Source organism: Grammomys surdaster, unplaced genomic scaffold (genome assembly GCF_004785775.1).
Source record: "Grammomys surdaster isolate TR1022 unplaced genomic scaffold, NIH_TR_1.0 189, whole genome shotgun sequence".
NCBI classification, from domain to species: Eukaryota; Metazoa; Chordata; class Mammalia; order Rodentia; family Muridae; genus Grammomys; species Grammomys surdaster.
In genome coordinates, this window is record NW_021604634.1 from 6,209,351 (window position 1) to 6,225,013 (window position 15,663).

At 36.0% G+C, this 15,663-nt stretch overlaps 1 non-coding gene across 1 annotated transcript; it reads left to right on the forward strand.

Moving 5' to 3' along the window:
* Positions 1-3,059: 3,059 nt before the first annotated feature.
* LOC114622572 lies at positions 3,060-3,226 on the forward strand. Its single transcript, XR_003711633.1, has one exon. It is a non-coding gene; the product is annotated as a U1 spliceosomal RNA (small nuclear RNA).
* The last annotated feature ends 12,437 nt before the right edge of the window (positions 3,227-15,663 follow it).

Genomic DNA, 15,663 nt, shown 5'->3' on the forward strand with positions numbered 1-15,663 from the left:
ATTTGGGGAATGAAGTTAGCCTAAAACAATGTAATTAGCCTCTGGACCCATAGCATCCCCATCTCTCCACAGTACTGAAGCTCTCATCAATCGTTCTGTGCAGACGCAGCTTCTTCCCAGGAATTCTCATTAAAAACCTAGCTCTACAAAGCAACATTTGGACTAGAGGGAACGCTGAAGAAGCAGGGAGACTCTGGGTCACATCTTGTCACTCTGTAACTCGGTGTTTAAAACTGTAAGAAAATACTTTAAAAATCTTATTAGAGAAGTAAAGTGTACTACTTTGTAGAAATATCTTATGGCCACAGGAGGACACTGTGGTTGCAATTATGAATACCTGATCACAGTCTTCCATAGAAAGTAGTGTAGAGTAAATTTTAATTTTGTAAATTTAATTTAGTAAAATTGACATTCTGCTATATTAGCCTTCTCTGGACAATTCCATTATTTATTTATGACCCTGTATGTACATCAAATTTTAGTTTATATCTTTCTGAACACATATCAAACCCCTTGAATGTGATGTATCTCAGGTTTTCTCCTACAGCTCAAGCTAGAACACACTAAAAGCCCCAAAGCCAGTATAAAAATGGAATGCATACTCAAATAAACAAATACAGAATTAAAGTGCAGCAATTATTGACAATAAAGCTTATTTTTATTAGCCTTTTATCAATTATTGACATCACATCTGGGTCTTTATTACATATAACATATGGGTTCTCTTATTCATACATAAAGAATAAATGTTATTTTGTTGAATCAAATGATATCATTCATCATAATAGAAGGAGAATGTAGTAGGCTAAGAGGAAATTAGAAATGTTATATACATTCAAACATGTTTGTGTTGATTCGCAGGACTGGATAACGGTTGTTTTCTTTATTTTTCTATAAGGGAACTTCATTCAAAGCATCATTACAACTCATGTATTCTCAAGTCAGTGTTTTTGCTGCACACTTGTTCTCCCAGCACTTAATAGGGCAAGGAGATTGAGATTATCCTCAACTAGAGTTTGTTTGAGGATAGCCTGGGCTACATAACACCAGGTCTCAAAAAATAGGATTCATCAACTACAATAACAACCACCACCATCACCAAATAACTAAACAAACCCAAAAAATTCAAAATACTTTATAGAAAAGCTTATAGGTACATAGTATCTATACATGTATATTTCCCCAAATTAAGAGTATTATTATGACTTAGTTTCCACACTAATGGATATTTATTATTAAATTTAAGTTTTCTTGAAATCTTTTACTTTAATACCCTCCATCTTCACAAATGGAACTGTTCAGTAAGTTTTTATAATTAATATTTTTGATTATCTTATTTTTTGATATTATAATATAACTTTATAGTCTCCTTCTTCCATTTCCTCTCTTCAAATCCTTCCATACCCCTTACTTTCTTTCTTTCAAATTCATGGCCTCCTTTTTTATTAATTGTTTTCACATGCATATATATGCATACTTTCTCTATATACTATTACTTCTTTTATGTATATTATCAGGACTGATGGTTTGGTATTGGAGAACCAATTGGTGTGCTCTTCCCTGATGAAGACTTTTTCCCACTCTCAGTATTCCTTATTTGCCTGGAGTTTTTTGTGTAGGGTTGAGGACTCATGTTTTTTCCCTCCCCACTCTAATATGCATATTGCTGCCCTTGTTCAACTTATGTTTAAGCAGTCAGTTGCATTGGTGAGAGTTTATATTTGTAACTTATAACACCTCTAGAAGATAGAATTTGACAGAGATCTCCCTGAACCTCTAGCTCTTCCAATATTTTGGCTCCTCTTTTTCAATGATCTCCGATCTTTAAGGTCTGGGAATTGTATTATAGATGTATCCATTGGGACCAAGCACCACTAGTCTGCCTTTTGGTTAGTTGTGATTTTTCTGTCATTGTCCCTCTTTGTTGCAAATACAGGTTTTGTTCATGAGAGGTCAAGGCTCCACTTGTCTTTAACTATAAGGATGAATATTTAGAATATATTTAAGAATCATGCTGTCTTTTTTAATTTTTTTTTTATTTTTTTAAAATCAAATTGTAATTTTTACTTATTCACACAGAGGTTATAAACACACAAAAAAAAGGCAGGACATGGGGAAGGGGATAACACCGGAGCATAGGTGTTCAGGGGGAGTACAGATATCTTTCAGAACCGAGTATTGGCTAGGTGAAGGGTCAGGGAACAGGTTACTATGACTCTGCCCATGACTCGCTTGTCTTTATCTAAGTTGGTATTGTCTGCCAAGGCTACCTATTTACAAGGTCTATGACTACTCAGGCTTATAAATTTCCACAAAAGCTGCCTGTTTACATTAGCTTATAGCCATCTGTTTCAAAGTTTTTCCACTGAGACCTAAGACTTGGTTTTAGTATACATGTATGACAGGCCTATTGCTGATTTTAGGCCTATGGCTGATTTTAGGCCTTCAATGTGTAAGCAGGGCTGGCCCTGACATCTCCTCCCTTTTCTAAGTATAGAAGGGCTGTGACAATTCTAATCTTGCGAAGGTGGGGATAGAGGCCTGACCTCCAGTACTTGAAGGGGACCTTGTAATGACTCCAGTCCCCCTGTCGTTATCCAGTGAGGCATAAGGGCCATACCCATCCTGATGTCTTTTTCCTGGAGAGGGGATACTTTTGACATCAACCCCTATGCAGTCAGGCTTGTCCCTCAGGGAATCCAAAGACATATTTGTAACTTTTATTAATATTTCCTTGCAGTGCTTAGCCTTGCAGCCTAAGCAAGAATTCAGATTGCCAGTCAGAGGGGGTTCTGGGTGGCCCCTCTCTGCTTGGTCTAGGGGCAGAAGTCCCTTCTTTTAGGTTGAGTAGAGATGGGTTTTGGGGAACACCCTGGATAGAGTAACAACCTCATCTTGAGTCTAGTGGTCCTCCATAGCTAACTTATGATAATGTATCTGAATAGGTTTTGCTACCAAATTATCTATCTCTTGTTTCACAATGTTAGTCAGCTTGTTTAAGGCCCAGGGACCAAAAGAAATATATTAAAAAAATGAAAATAAAATAAAGGATATAATTAACACTTACCTCATAGAGAAAACAGGAGCAAAACGGTGGGTTTCTCAGGGCAATGGTTATCTATTGCACTATGGATGTGTTGGCCCTGTAATTTTCCCAAAGGCAGGCAGGAATCTTGATGGTATAATGTGCGGTAGTGTAAGGACTGCATTTGTGCTCTGTCCTGTGAAGTTAAAAAAAATGCTGATAATTGTTACTTGCCCATTCATGTCCAGAAAATATATGCTGTCTAACAGAATTTAATGGGATTTTATTCCACTTAATTTTTTTACTTTTATAAATAATTAAAGTTGAAATAGGGAAATGAAATGAACAAATCTTTACTCCAAATGTGTTATTAAATATTTCTATTACAAAACAAAACACCCCAAAAGTCATCAACAACAAAAACAACAACAAAAAAACAAAAACAAAAAAACAAAACAAAAAAGAATCATGTCTTGGCGAAGTGCTGGTTTTAGGTTCTCTTCCAAGACCTACAACTTCAGTGGATCATGTGGGAGATTTATGAATAAATTTTGGAGAATTCTCTATTGTGACTTTCAGAGTGACTTCAACAATTTTCAATCCCACCAACAGAGAGTGAACGTTCCCTTTACCCACACCCCCATCTGCATTTGTTTTCAATTGTTTTGCTGATCTTTGCTATAACTGAGAAATGTGAAGTCTCAAAGGTCTATTTCCATAATTGCTGCTTACAAAAACAAATATTTCAAGATACCTCTTAGTTCTATCTATTTAAGCCTCAATCCCATTTTCTTAAAAAATAGATCTTTTGTTTATTTGGCTCTTCTTCTCTAGGTGCTTTACATATTCTAGTTATTAATTGTCTGGTAGATGTATAGCTGGCAAATGTTTTCTCTAAATTTGTTGATTTTGTGTTTACCAGGTTGTTTGTTCCTTTAGCTGTACAGAAATATTTTAATTTTAGGAAGTCACACCTGTCAATTGGTAGCCTTAATTATCAGGCAAACAGAGTTCTACCCATTGCATCATTTCCTATTACATGGGTGTAGGGTATTGACTATGTTTCCTAGCCGTTTTGATGTATCATGTTTCACACTTAGGTCACTGATCTGTTTTGAGTTAGTTTTTGTGCAAGGTGATAGACATGGGTCTGATTCCACTCTTCTACATGTGGACAGGAGTTATCTTTTGTTGAAGAATTTATAGAAGATTTTTTTCTCTGAAACCTTTTTCTTCATTTTTAACAACTATAAAATGACTACAGTTAAATATACTGACATGTAAGTCTTCAGCTTTATTCCATTTGTCAAAGTATCTGCTTTTGTGACAGAACCATATTTTGCTTTTATTACTACAATTTTTAATAGTTCTTGAGATCTAGTGTGATAATCTATCCAACATTTTTATTTTTGTTCAGAGTTATTTTTCCACCAGGGGTTTTTTTAATGGTTCCACTTGAATTTTAGGATAGTTGCTTCTTTCTATTTTTGTGACAAATGATAAGGGGATACAGACTGGGATTATATAGAATCTTTAAATTGCTTTTGATAAAATGATCATTTTCACAATATTAATTCCACCAGCTCATAAGTATAGAATATATTTCTGTTTTATGGTATCTTCTTTATCTCCTTCTTTACAGCTTTTATTGAAGATGTGCTTTACTTCCTTGGTTATGTGTATTCCTATATAGTTTACTTCCTGAAAGTTACTATGAATGGGAGTTTACACATGATCTATTTCTCTGTATGTTTGTTATTAGTGAATAGGAAGAATATTAGTTTATACAAATTGATTCCGTGTCCTGACACAGTTAAATAATCTAGAGCTTTTCTGGTAGAATTTTGGGGATCATTAATGAATATAATCATATCAGTTGAAAATGTGGATAGTTTCTCCTTTCACTATTTTTATCTCTTTAATTTTCTTCTCTTGCCTTAGTGTTCCAGCTAGTACTATGAGCATAGTATTGAAAAGGAGTGGGGACAGCAAAGAGTCCTGTCTTTATTCCACTGTCAAAATTGCTAAAAGTGTTCCTCCATTTAAGTTGATGGTGTCTGGGTTTCTCATATATAGCTTTTGTTATGGTGTACTATGATTCCTCTCACCCTGCATTCTCAAAAAATTTATTGTGGAGTTATATTGAATTTTGTCATTAGATTCTGAATCTATTGAGATGATCACATGATTTGGATCTCTAAATACATTTATGGGGTTAAGTGCATGTATTGATGCAAACCTATACTTCAGGGATAAAGCCAACTTGGACATGATCTATAATCTTTTTTTACCTATGTCTATATTCTGTTTCCAATTATTTTATTGAACATTTTGAATCTATGCTGATAAAGGATATTGACCTTGAGTTTTCAATTTTGTGGTTTGAGTATTTTTGTGATTCTGGTTTTGTAGAAGTTTTTGTTGTTGTTTTGCTTTGTTTGAGGGTTTTTGGGTTGTTTAGTTTTTGGAGAGGGGGAGACTCCAGTTTCTCTCTTCTTCTTCTTTTTTCTTTCTTTTTTGACTAGTTTTAAAAAGATCATAAATCACTGATAGTCTGGTACCCTTTTTTGGTAAATCCTTTTACTTTTGAATTTTTCTTAGTTGAAATTCTTTTTATTCTTGTTTCAATCATACCATTAATTAATTGGTTGTTTTAGGTTACTGACTTCTTGGTTTTTTCAAGACATGGCTGAAATTTGAAATTTATCTATTCCATTTAGGTTTCCCAACTCATTGAAGTACAGGTTTTTAATGTATTCCCTTATAATATTCTGAATTCCTTCAGTGTCTGTTGCAGTGTTTCCTCATTCATTTCTGATCTTCTAATTTGGGTAATTTCTTACTTTCTTACATTAAATATACCAAGATTCTACCAATATCAATCTTATTTACCTTCTAAAACCAGCTCTTAGAATTCATTGATTATTTTGTATTGTTTATATGTTTCTATTTTACTCATTTCTGCCCTGTTTTTTTTTTTATTATTTCTTAGTATTGACTTGTTTTAGATTTCGTTTGTTCTTGTTTTTCCAAAATTTTGAGTTGGATCATTAAGTTATTTATTTGCATCACCTCTAATTTTTTTAATGTAGGTATTTACATCCACAAATCTCTCCCTTGTTTGTATTTTCAATGTGTCACTAAAGTTTTTGCTATAACATGTTATGGTTTCATTTTTAAATTTTTTTCTTAATTTCTCCTTTTACCCATTCATCATTCAGTAAAAAAGCATTTAATATCATAACTTCCTATGTTTCCTAAAGATGTGGATGCTGTTAATTACAAGTTTTATTTTTATGTAGTTACAAGAATACACTGAGTTGTTTGGATCATTTTGAATTTTCAAAGATGTGTGTGTATGTTTGTACCAGGATGTGTTTTACTGTAGAGATGCTTCCATGTGGGGTTGAATAGAATAGAATGTGTATTTTTTGTTGGTTTGTGGAATAGTGTGTATGTATTTGTTATATCCATTTGATATATGATGCCATTTTATTCTGTTGTTCCTTTTTTTTTAACTTTGGTTTCGTTTAGATTTCCTGAATTTTGTAGAGAGTAGGAAATTGAAATCCCCTACTATTAATGGTTTGATATTAATCTGTGTCTTTTATTGAGTAGTAAGGTTTTTTTTTTTTTTTTTTTTTTTTTTTTTTTTTTTTTTGGTTTTTCGAGACAGGGTTTCTCTGTATAGCCCTGGCTGTCCTGGAACTCACTCTGTAGACCAGGCTGGCCTCGAACTCAGAAATCCGCCTGCCTCTGCCTCCCAAGTGCTGGGATTAAAGGCGTGCGCCACCAACGCCCGGCTTAGTAAGGTTTTTTTTAATGTAATGGTATTTCAGAGTTCAGCGCACAAATTTTTAGGATAGTAATGACTTCTTGATAATGTGGTGTTTGTATTTTTTTCTTCTGATTTGTTTTAGATTGAATACTATTTTGTCAGATATCAGGAGAACAATGGCTGCTTGCATCTTTGTCTCATTTGATTGGAGTAATACTGGCCCATCCTTTTACTGTAAGGCAATGCATCTGTTTGAGGTGAAGGTATTTTTCTTATAGACAACAGATTGAATGGAGGATGTGTCTTGATCCACTCAGTGAGTCTGTGTCTTTTGATTGGAGAATTGAAGCTATCAATATTTCTATTTGAAGTTCTTGTTCTTCTTATAACTGCATGGATGTTTCTTTCCTTAGTTTGGGAGAGTTTTCTTTTGTGATCTCTTTGTAGATCTAGTCTCTGGCTTTGGCTTGGGATTCTTTTCCCTCAGCTATGTCTATAAAATTGAAGATTTGTACTACTGTTGGTGTCCTGCATTTTCTATGTGTTCCTTTCCTGTGTTTTAAATAGTTTTTTATGGTCCCTACTTATTTGTTCTAGATCAGTGATTACAAGGAAAATTATTTTATGGTCGGGGGTCACCACAACATAAAGAACTATATTACCATGTCACAGCATTAGGAAGATTATGAATTACTGGTTTAGATTGTCTATTTTATCTTTGAATATTTCTCTTCTACAATCTGATTGATTCACTCAAATTATAAGGATTTTATTTGAGTTCACTAGTTGGGCTATTGTTTTTTCAATTCCATCTTAATTTCAACTTGAGTGCTGGATTCGGCCTGTCACAATGCTTAGATGAAGTTTATTATTGTTCATTTAAATTCTGTGTCCTGGCATCCACCTTCTCATTGGCAAACATATCTTCTGGGCTTCATAAACTGGCTTAATACTTCACATTGGTTTGATTTTACAATGAAATCTGGACTTCTTTTGTTAGTTCTATGTGTGATATTGACAGAGTTAGTTGGGGCAAAAGACTGGATATATGGGTAGGTTGGTCCTAGAGATTAGACATGGAATGGGGTCAAGTGGATTGAGAGGACTAGGCTGGTGTATAGGATGTGTGTGCCCTGATCTAAGCCTGGATTGTGTGATGTAAATCTGGCTTGGTGGAGAGGTTAGATATAGCACTGCAGAAACTTGTGTGATGAAGAGGCAAAATGCAGGGTAGGTGGATATTGACTGAAGTTAGATGTTGCTTACATATCAGACAGGGATAGCCAAGCTAGGCCAAAGCATTGGAGGCAGGACCCAGCCTAGATATGGTTAGTTGGCTACAGTTCATGGAGGAGTAGATCAAACAGATTCACTGAGCTACACACTTAAGAATGATGTGCCTAGAGATAATAATATTTTAAAATTGTAATTGTATGAGAGCAAATATAATTTAAAGATATTTATGAAATTCAGTTAAAGTTTAAATCAATTAAATTATTTAAGTATTAATTTTTAGTTAATTTAAATGTGTCGTATGAAATCTGAAGTAACACAATAGGATAAGAGATGTTTAAAGATTTTTAAGCAATGATAGTTTTGTGTATTTCAAATCATTTATAACAAAATGTTTATAAACTGAGCCTGGGGGTGGTTTAGTAGGTAATCTTCTTTCTCCACAAACATGAGGAGCTGAGTTGGAACCCTGGCATCATATGTGTCATATGTCAGCATGAATATGTAATGCTGGCAATGGGAACTGCAGAGACATGGAGACTCTTTGACTTTATTCACCAGCTAGTCTAGCCAAATAGACAATCTTGCAGGTTCAGTAAGAAATACTGTCACCCAAACTATGTTTGAGATATGTTTAGTAAGACCTCTGGACATAAGTTTCTGGTCTCCATATATTCAGGCAAATACTCCAGCATATAGCCAAGTAACATATATATACACACACACAGACACAGACACACACACAGACACAGACACACACACACTCACAAACAGAGAAGAAGGGTAACAATGCCCTCCCTGTATTCAGAAAGTACACTTTCTTTCTTTCTTTTTCTTTTTTTTTTTTTTTTTTTGGCTTTTTCCAGACAGAGTTTCTCTGTGTAGTCCTGGCTGTCCTGGAACTCACTTTGTAGACCAGGCTAGCCTCAAACTCTTGAACTCAGAAATCTGCCTGCTTCTGCCTCCCAAGTGCTGGGATTAAAGGCGTGCGCCACGACCACCCAGCAGAAAGTACATTTACTTTCTGAGGGTTCTCCATCTATGTTGGCCCCTGGAGATCAAAGAAATATGGTGAAACAACTATTCTCCCACGAGTACTATCTTTTGTATGCAGCTAACAGGAGTTGGTTTCCAGGTGAGTCTATTGTAGTCATGTGTTAAAGAAATGGTGAATATCTCATGTCCTTTCTTCTTAAAAAAAGGTTAAAGAAGGTTGTAGAGGAATTTTAATCTAGCAACATGGCTGCTTGCCAGAAGCCAGGACCCTCGCCCTTACCCTCACCCCCTACCTTTCCCCACCTGCACAATGTCCCCTGCAGCTTGGCGACCGCAAGATCCTGCTTGGCATCTGAAGATAGACTCAAAGCAGTGTACCGTATCTTCTGAAGAATAGCAGGTAGATCATAATTCAAGGCAGTGTACTGTGTAGACCATGAAATGTTTCAGGGCACAGGCCATGAAGATTCTGTATCTTTCCACCACCTGGCCCCTCTTACTCCCTCCCCTTGTAAAGCATACTATAAAAAAGCGCTTTGCGTTTGAATACACGACTCTTGACAAGCAATTGCTTCCTTGAGTCCATTCTTCTCTCCTGCCCGTTCTTTTTTCAGGTTGCGGTCCTCCTCGCCCCCACGAAAAACTAGGACCCGCAGGTCGGGTCAGCTGCTCTGGCAAGGGGTCACATCCAAACACTGTCTATATCTCTGTGATCCTGTTGAAATACAGACATGCTCTGAGTTATAGTATGATCTGCTTGAAATAGAAACACACTCTAGTACACACCTTAAATCCCAAAAATGAAGGTAATGTTAGTTTATAGAAGGAAGCAGGCCTATTTGAAAATGATGGCTAATTCAGGATCAGAAAAAGTGATGAATCTGAGAAAAATTTGGCAGATGAGTCAGGAGATCAGCAGAGGAAGGAGAGGTTACTTTAGGGCAGGCAGCAAGAAGGTGTGTGTGTGTGTGTGTGTGTGTATGTGTGTGTGTGTGTGTGTGTGAATTTTAATAGGACACTGTTAAAAAGGCAGGTGGCAGAGAGCACAAGCAAGTCACAGATAAAGACAGAACAAGCCAGAGAATGAGCAGTTAGATAATTAGAACATATTGCCCATTAAGTATTGTGCCAGGTAGAACAATTCAGTGAGATACTGAGAGAATCTGTGTTGAATCAGTTATCTTGGAAGGATAGTTTTTATGGAGGTTAAAAGCTTCCGTGTCTAGGCCCAGGGACAGTTAAAACAGAGAAGAAAATGCCCTGGTGTCAGCCCAAACTGTGTATTTGCACACATGTGGGTAAGGCTCTCATTTCATCCCTCCTTTTGAGGAAATAAAACACAGAATTCACAGAAAGTAAATGACAGCAACATCATGTCAATATAAATAAGATCACAGCAAATGTGATTTAAAAAAACCCTCAACAACCAAACCTATGGATTTTGTCACACAATTTGTTTCATAACATTTGAGCAAAACCAGAAACTGAGCTGATTTCCTCAGGTGGATACTGATATTCCAAGACAAGTAAAGGCAAGGATGAAGTATCAGTCATGAAAGTGACAGGCCTCTTGAGTTTTGAACTGCCAAGCAGTGTATTGTTACTCAAATAACTCAGCAAACCACTTTTCTATTTAACAGTTGTGGAAACTGAATAAGAGCAGCATTGGATGAACTCTCCAAAATCATATTGTATTCACTTGTATATCCATTTAATTTCCTTGTATGTTTTCATTGTTTTGTAATTATTTGATGCAAGAGATAAAATACACATTAGACACATTCTTCTCATACTATGCTTCCTCCTTTACCCCCATCATTCATTGATTCCTCTCCTTCCAATAAGTTTCCCTTTATGTTCACTTCATATATGCACACATCATTTTATGTCTCTGTCAAAAGGATCAAAGAGCCACAAATGGGAGTAAATGTATGATATTTGTCTTCCTAGGACTGACTTAATTGCTTTCATCTTTGCCTGCCATCCCACACCTGTGAAAATGTATGACCAGAATTTCTTCAAGTCCTTAAGACCTGTACTGAGTACTCTTGCAACAAAAAGAATAAGCAGAGAACCATCTGTTGGACAAGAGAAAGACAACAGTGTCTATGTATTAAAAGCAAAACAATGATTAACCAACTGTTTGCTTCTCTTTTGTGGAGTGAACTTTATTTCTTACCTAAAATCTGTGAAGAATTTAACCTGGACATTCTTAGCAGTTTTATTTTTTATTTTTTATTTATTTATTTTTTGTTGCTGTCGTTGGGTTTTTTTGTTACTTTTTATTGGATATTTTATTTATTTACATTTCAAAAGTTATCTCCTTTCTGAGTTTCTCCTCTGCAAATCCCCTATTCCTTCCCCCTCCCCCTGCTTCTATGAAGTTGCTCCCTCACCTGCCACACACTTCCATCTCACCACTTTGACATTCTTCTACACTGGGGCATCGAGCCTTCACAGGAACAAAGGCTTTTCTTCCCATTGATGACAGATAGGGCCATTCTCTGCTGCATATGCAGCTGGAGCCATGGGTACCTCCATGTGTACTCTTTGGTTGGTGGTATAATTCCTGGGAGCTGGGAATGGGGGGGTCTGGTTGGTAGATATTATTGTTCTTCCTATGGGGATACAAACCCCTTCAGCTTCTTTGGTTCTTTTTCTAACTCCTCCAGTGAGGTCCTTGTGCTCAGTCCAATGGTTGGCTATAAGCATCTGACTCTTTATTTGTCAGGCTCTGGAATAGCTTCTCAGAAGAAAGCTATATCAGGCTCCTGTCAACAAGCACTTCTTGGCATTAGCAATAGTTTCTGTGTCTGGTGTCTGTATGTGGGATGGATTCCCAGATGGGGCAGTCTCTGGATGGCCTTTTCTTCAGTCTCTCCTCCACATTTTGTCCCTGTATTTCCTTTAGACGGGAGCAATTCTGGGTTAAAAATTTAGAGTTGAGTGGGTGACCTCATCCCTCAACCAGGGGCCTTGCCTTCTCTCTGAATATGATCTCTACAGTTTCTCCCTCCCCTTTGTTGGGCACTTCAGAGAATGTCATCCTTACTGGATCCCGAGAGCCTCTTATTTTCCTGGCATCTGAGACTTTCTGGTAGCTACCCTCAATTCCCATCTGCCATTGCTAAACACCTCTGTTCAATTTTCTGATCCTCGTTCTATCATCATTGTCTCCTCCTGATCCTGTTCCCACTTTTTTCCCCTCTCCCTCCTCACTTCCTCCCAAGCTCCAGAATCTTGAGTAGCTGAGAAGCACCTAAAGAAATGTTCACCATCCTTAGTTATCAGGGAAATGAAAATCAAAACCACCCTGAGATGCTACCTCAAACCAGTCAGAATGGCTAAGACAAAACTTGGGTGACAGCTGGTACTGGTGAGGATGTGGAAAAAGAGGAACACTCCTTCATTGCTGGTGGGATTGCAAGCTAGGACAACTACTCTGGAAAACAGGCTGTTGGTTCTTCAGAAAATTGGACATAGTATTACCTGATGACTCAGCTATACCACTCCTGGGCATATACCCAAAGTATGCCCCTACATATAACAAGGACACATGCTCTACTATGTTCATAGCAGCCTTATTTATAATAACCAAATCTAGAACGAACCAAGATGTCCTTCAACAGAGGAATGGATACAGAAAATGTGATACATTTATACAATGGAGTACTACTCAGCTATTAAAAACAATGATTTCATGAAATTCTTAGCTAAATGGATGGAACTAGAAAATATCAGCCTGACTGAGGTAGCCCAATCACAAAAGAACACACATGATATGAACTCACTGATAAGTGGATATTAGCCCAGAATCTTGGAATACCCACGATAAAACTCACAGACCATATGAAGCTCAAGAAGAAGGAAGACCAAATTGTGGATGCTTCAGTCCTTCTCAGAAGAGAAAACAAAATACTTGAGAAGTTTTAATCTGATCAGATGGATTCTAAGAAACTGGGAAGAGTAACAATGTGACAAACATCTATATGTTGGAGGAACTGAGACAAAGATCAATCTACAGGCCGAAGGTGAACACACAACCACATGCTAATGTAAAGTTGTAAAGCTATACCAGCCAAGGTGGTAGTAGAATTTTAACTCACTCCTTATTTGAAATAAAATCTTTCTTTACTTATTTTTATAGTTCACATTAAAAAAAATGTCTTCATCCAGTGTTCTAGATCCAAAGATACATGAAATGTAGTTGAAATAAGACCTTTCTTTTTGAGAGAACAAAGGGCTAATTTAGAATCCCTGCCCTGTCATCCTTGAATTCAGTAAAGGACTCAGAAGTGACTACCTTTTAGAGTGTCAATGACTGATTAAGTACATGTACCTCTATATACAAAAATTGAAAATGTCTAAAAAACTATAAACACTAAATTACATTGATGTCATCATAAATTTTGTCATTTATATCTTGTGTGAAAATACTGCTCTTGATTTTTTGAATGTATAAGCCTACACATGCTCTGAACTGATAGGATGAAGAGATAGAAGGAGAGATTTAAGTTTTGTTGAGTGTTAATTTAATTCAAAAAGGAGAATTTTCACATGGTAGAAATTATTGGAGAGTTGATATCACTTCCTAAGTACACATGTAACTGTTGCAGGCTGCTGACTCAAACCGCCTGCTTACTACACAGCATGAAGTCTCATTTTTTTTGCAACTCTGAACTGTGTATTCTTAGTGAATTCCATATAAGTATTGGCAGCTATCTTGCTACTGTGGTGATTTGAATGGATTTGGCATAAGACAGGACTGTCAGGTATTATGAGGGCTGAATTTTTGCAAATGATGGGCCTGAGATTCTAATTTCACTTCTTCCCACCCTGGATTTGCATAAGCCCTTGAGACATGTCATTTTCCCATTTTCTGATTCTTTTCGTGACATTGATATGCAGCTGTAAAGAGTCATCTTCATGCTGTGCTTTCAAAGTACACAACTTGAAGGAAAATTTCCTAGAACTGGAATGGATTTTAAAAAGAATTATTACCTAGTTGTGAGTAAGAAAAATATACAGAATATTTTAAAAGTATACTCTATCATTCTATGCTTAGTAACTATACCATATCTGCAGGATCTCTTCGTAATGTTTTAGCTTGTAACTCCAAGATAGTTGAAAGTCTTTCAATAAAGTTGATATTCTTTCTCACCTACTCATCTTTCCCTGTTTTGTTTTTTTCCCAAAGCACAGCTATCATTTTAGCCTGCACCTGAGTTGGTCAATTTTAAAACAGAAGGCCAAAAAGATTATTGTAGCCCATTCTGCATGTATCAGATAGATATTTAATTTTTAATAAACAAATTAGTCAACTCATGGAAGAAATTTGAAAATATTTGCTCTTGCCAGTAGTTTTGTAAAATAGATCTTCTGTTGGGACATATGTTCCATCTAACTTGTATGTTTATGAATTACTTTAGAAGAAACCCTGTAGAATTAGCTGGTTACATGTTTTTATGTACTAAAAAGATAACACTTTTTAAGTAAAACAAAAAGAATTACATAGTTGTACTCATAATTTTGTGCTTGAGAATTTAGTGAGGACTGTGCATATGCCTTATTTTGATTGTAGACTATACAAAGTGTTTCTACTGATTCATTTGCATTTTCTAGAAGAAACAAATAGAGCATGATGGTATCATGTCCATCAAGTGCATAAGAAATAAAATGACAAATGAGTTTAAGAGAAGTTAAAATGTTAGTAAAGAAAAATGATTTAGTTTGAAAGGTACTAAAACCCAAGACACTGCCTCTTTTAACCGTATCTTATCACCATGTTAACTGTCATTATATGAACAATTTAAATGTGTGTGTGTGTGTGTGTGTGTATGTGTGTGTGTTTTGGGGGGTATTGACATTGTACAAATACACTAAAAATATTGCAGTATCTTTCTTTCTATTACTAGCTTTCTGAAGTTTACTTCCCGTGCAATACACCCTTTGTTGAGAAAATATGGCTTAGAATTCATAAAAACTGTATAACTGAAAGATGAACAAAGAGCTGACAATTACAATACTGGTTGAAGACTATTAGCAAAGCCGGGCAAACCACTAGTCTCTTTACTGCAGGTGAATTCTCTTCAGACCCTCTGCAAAACTCTTCTCTCTTTTATACTCTCTACTAGATACTACCTGATCATTCCTGCAGTCCAAAAGTGAGGACCTCTTTGCTCACAAAGGCCTCTTTCTATACAAAACTGGCTGGTTTAGCAAGGTATAAAATAGAATATGCACTCACAGAAATGAAACCATTCAGCCTCTCCCCATCTCCTTTGAGATTGTTAAACAGTTAAACTGTTTCTTAAATTATATCATGATAAACATTTTAAAAGACTTTGGCATTAGAAACTTTTTGGAGCTGTTTATTCTAAAGGTTAAGGAGGAATGCAAGTAGTTTGGTAAAACTTTTATTTTCTGTTAAGTTAGGAACAAAATCCTAAGGAATGCCTCTAACATAATTTAAGGAAAAGAAGTTCAGTTAATGAGGAAATATTGGTGACTGGCTTTACCTTAGTAGCAAACACTGAAATTTCAAATATTAAAGCATTTTGAGAGAGCTGTCAATTTTAAAGTCTTAGAAGTGGAAAAGGTCCATGAGGGCCATAAAATGAAAGTAAAAATC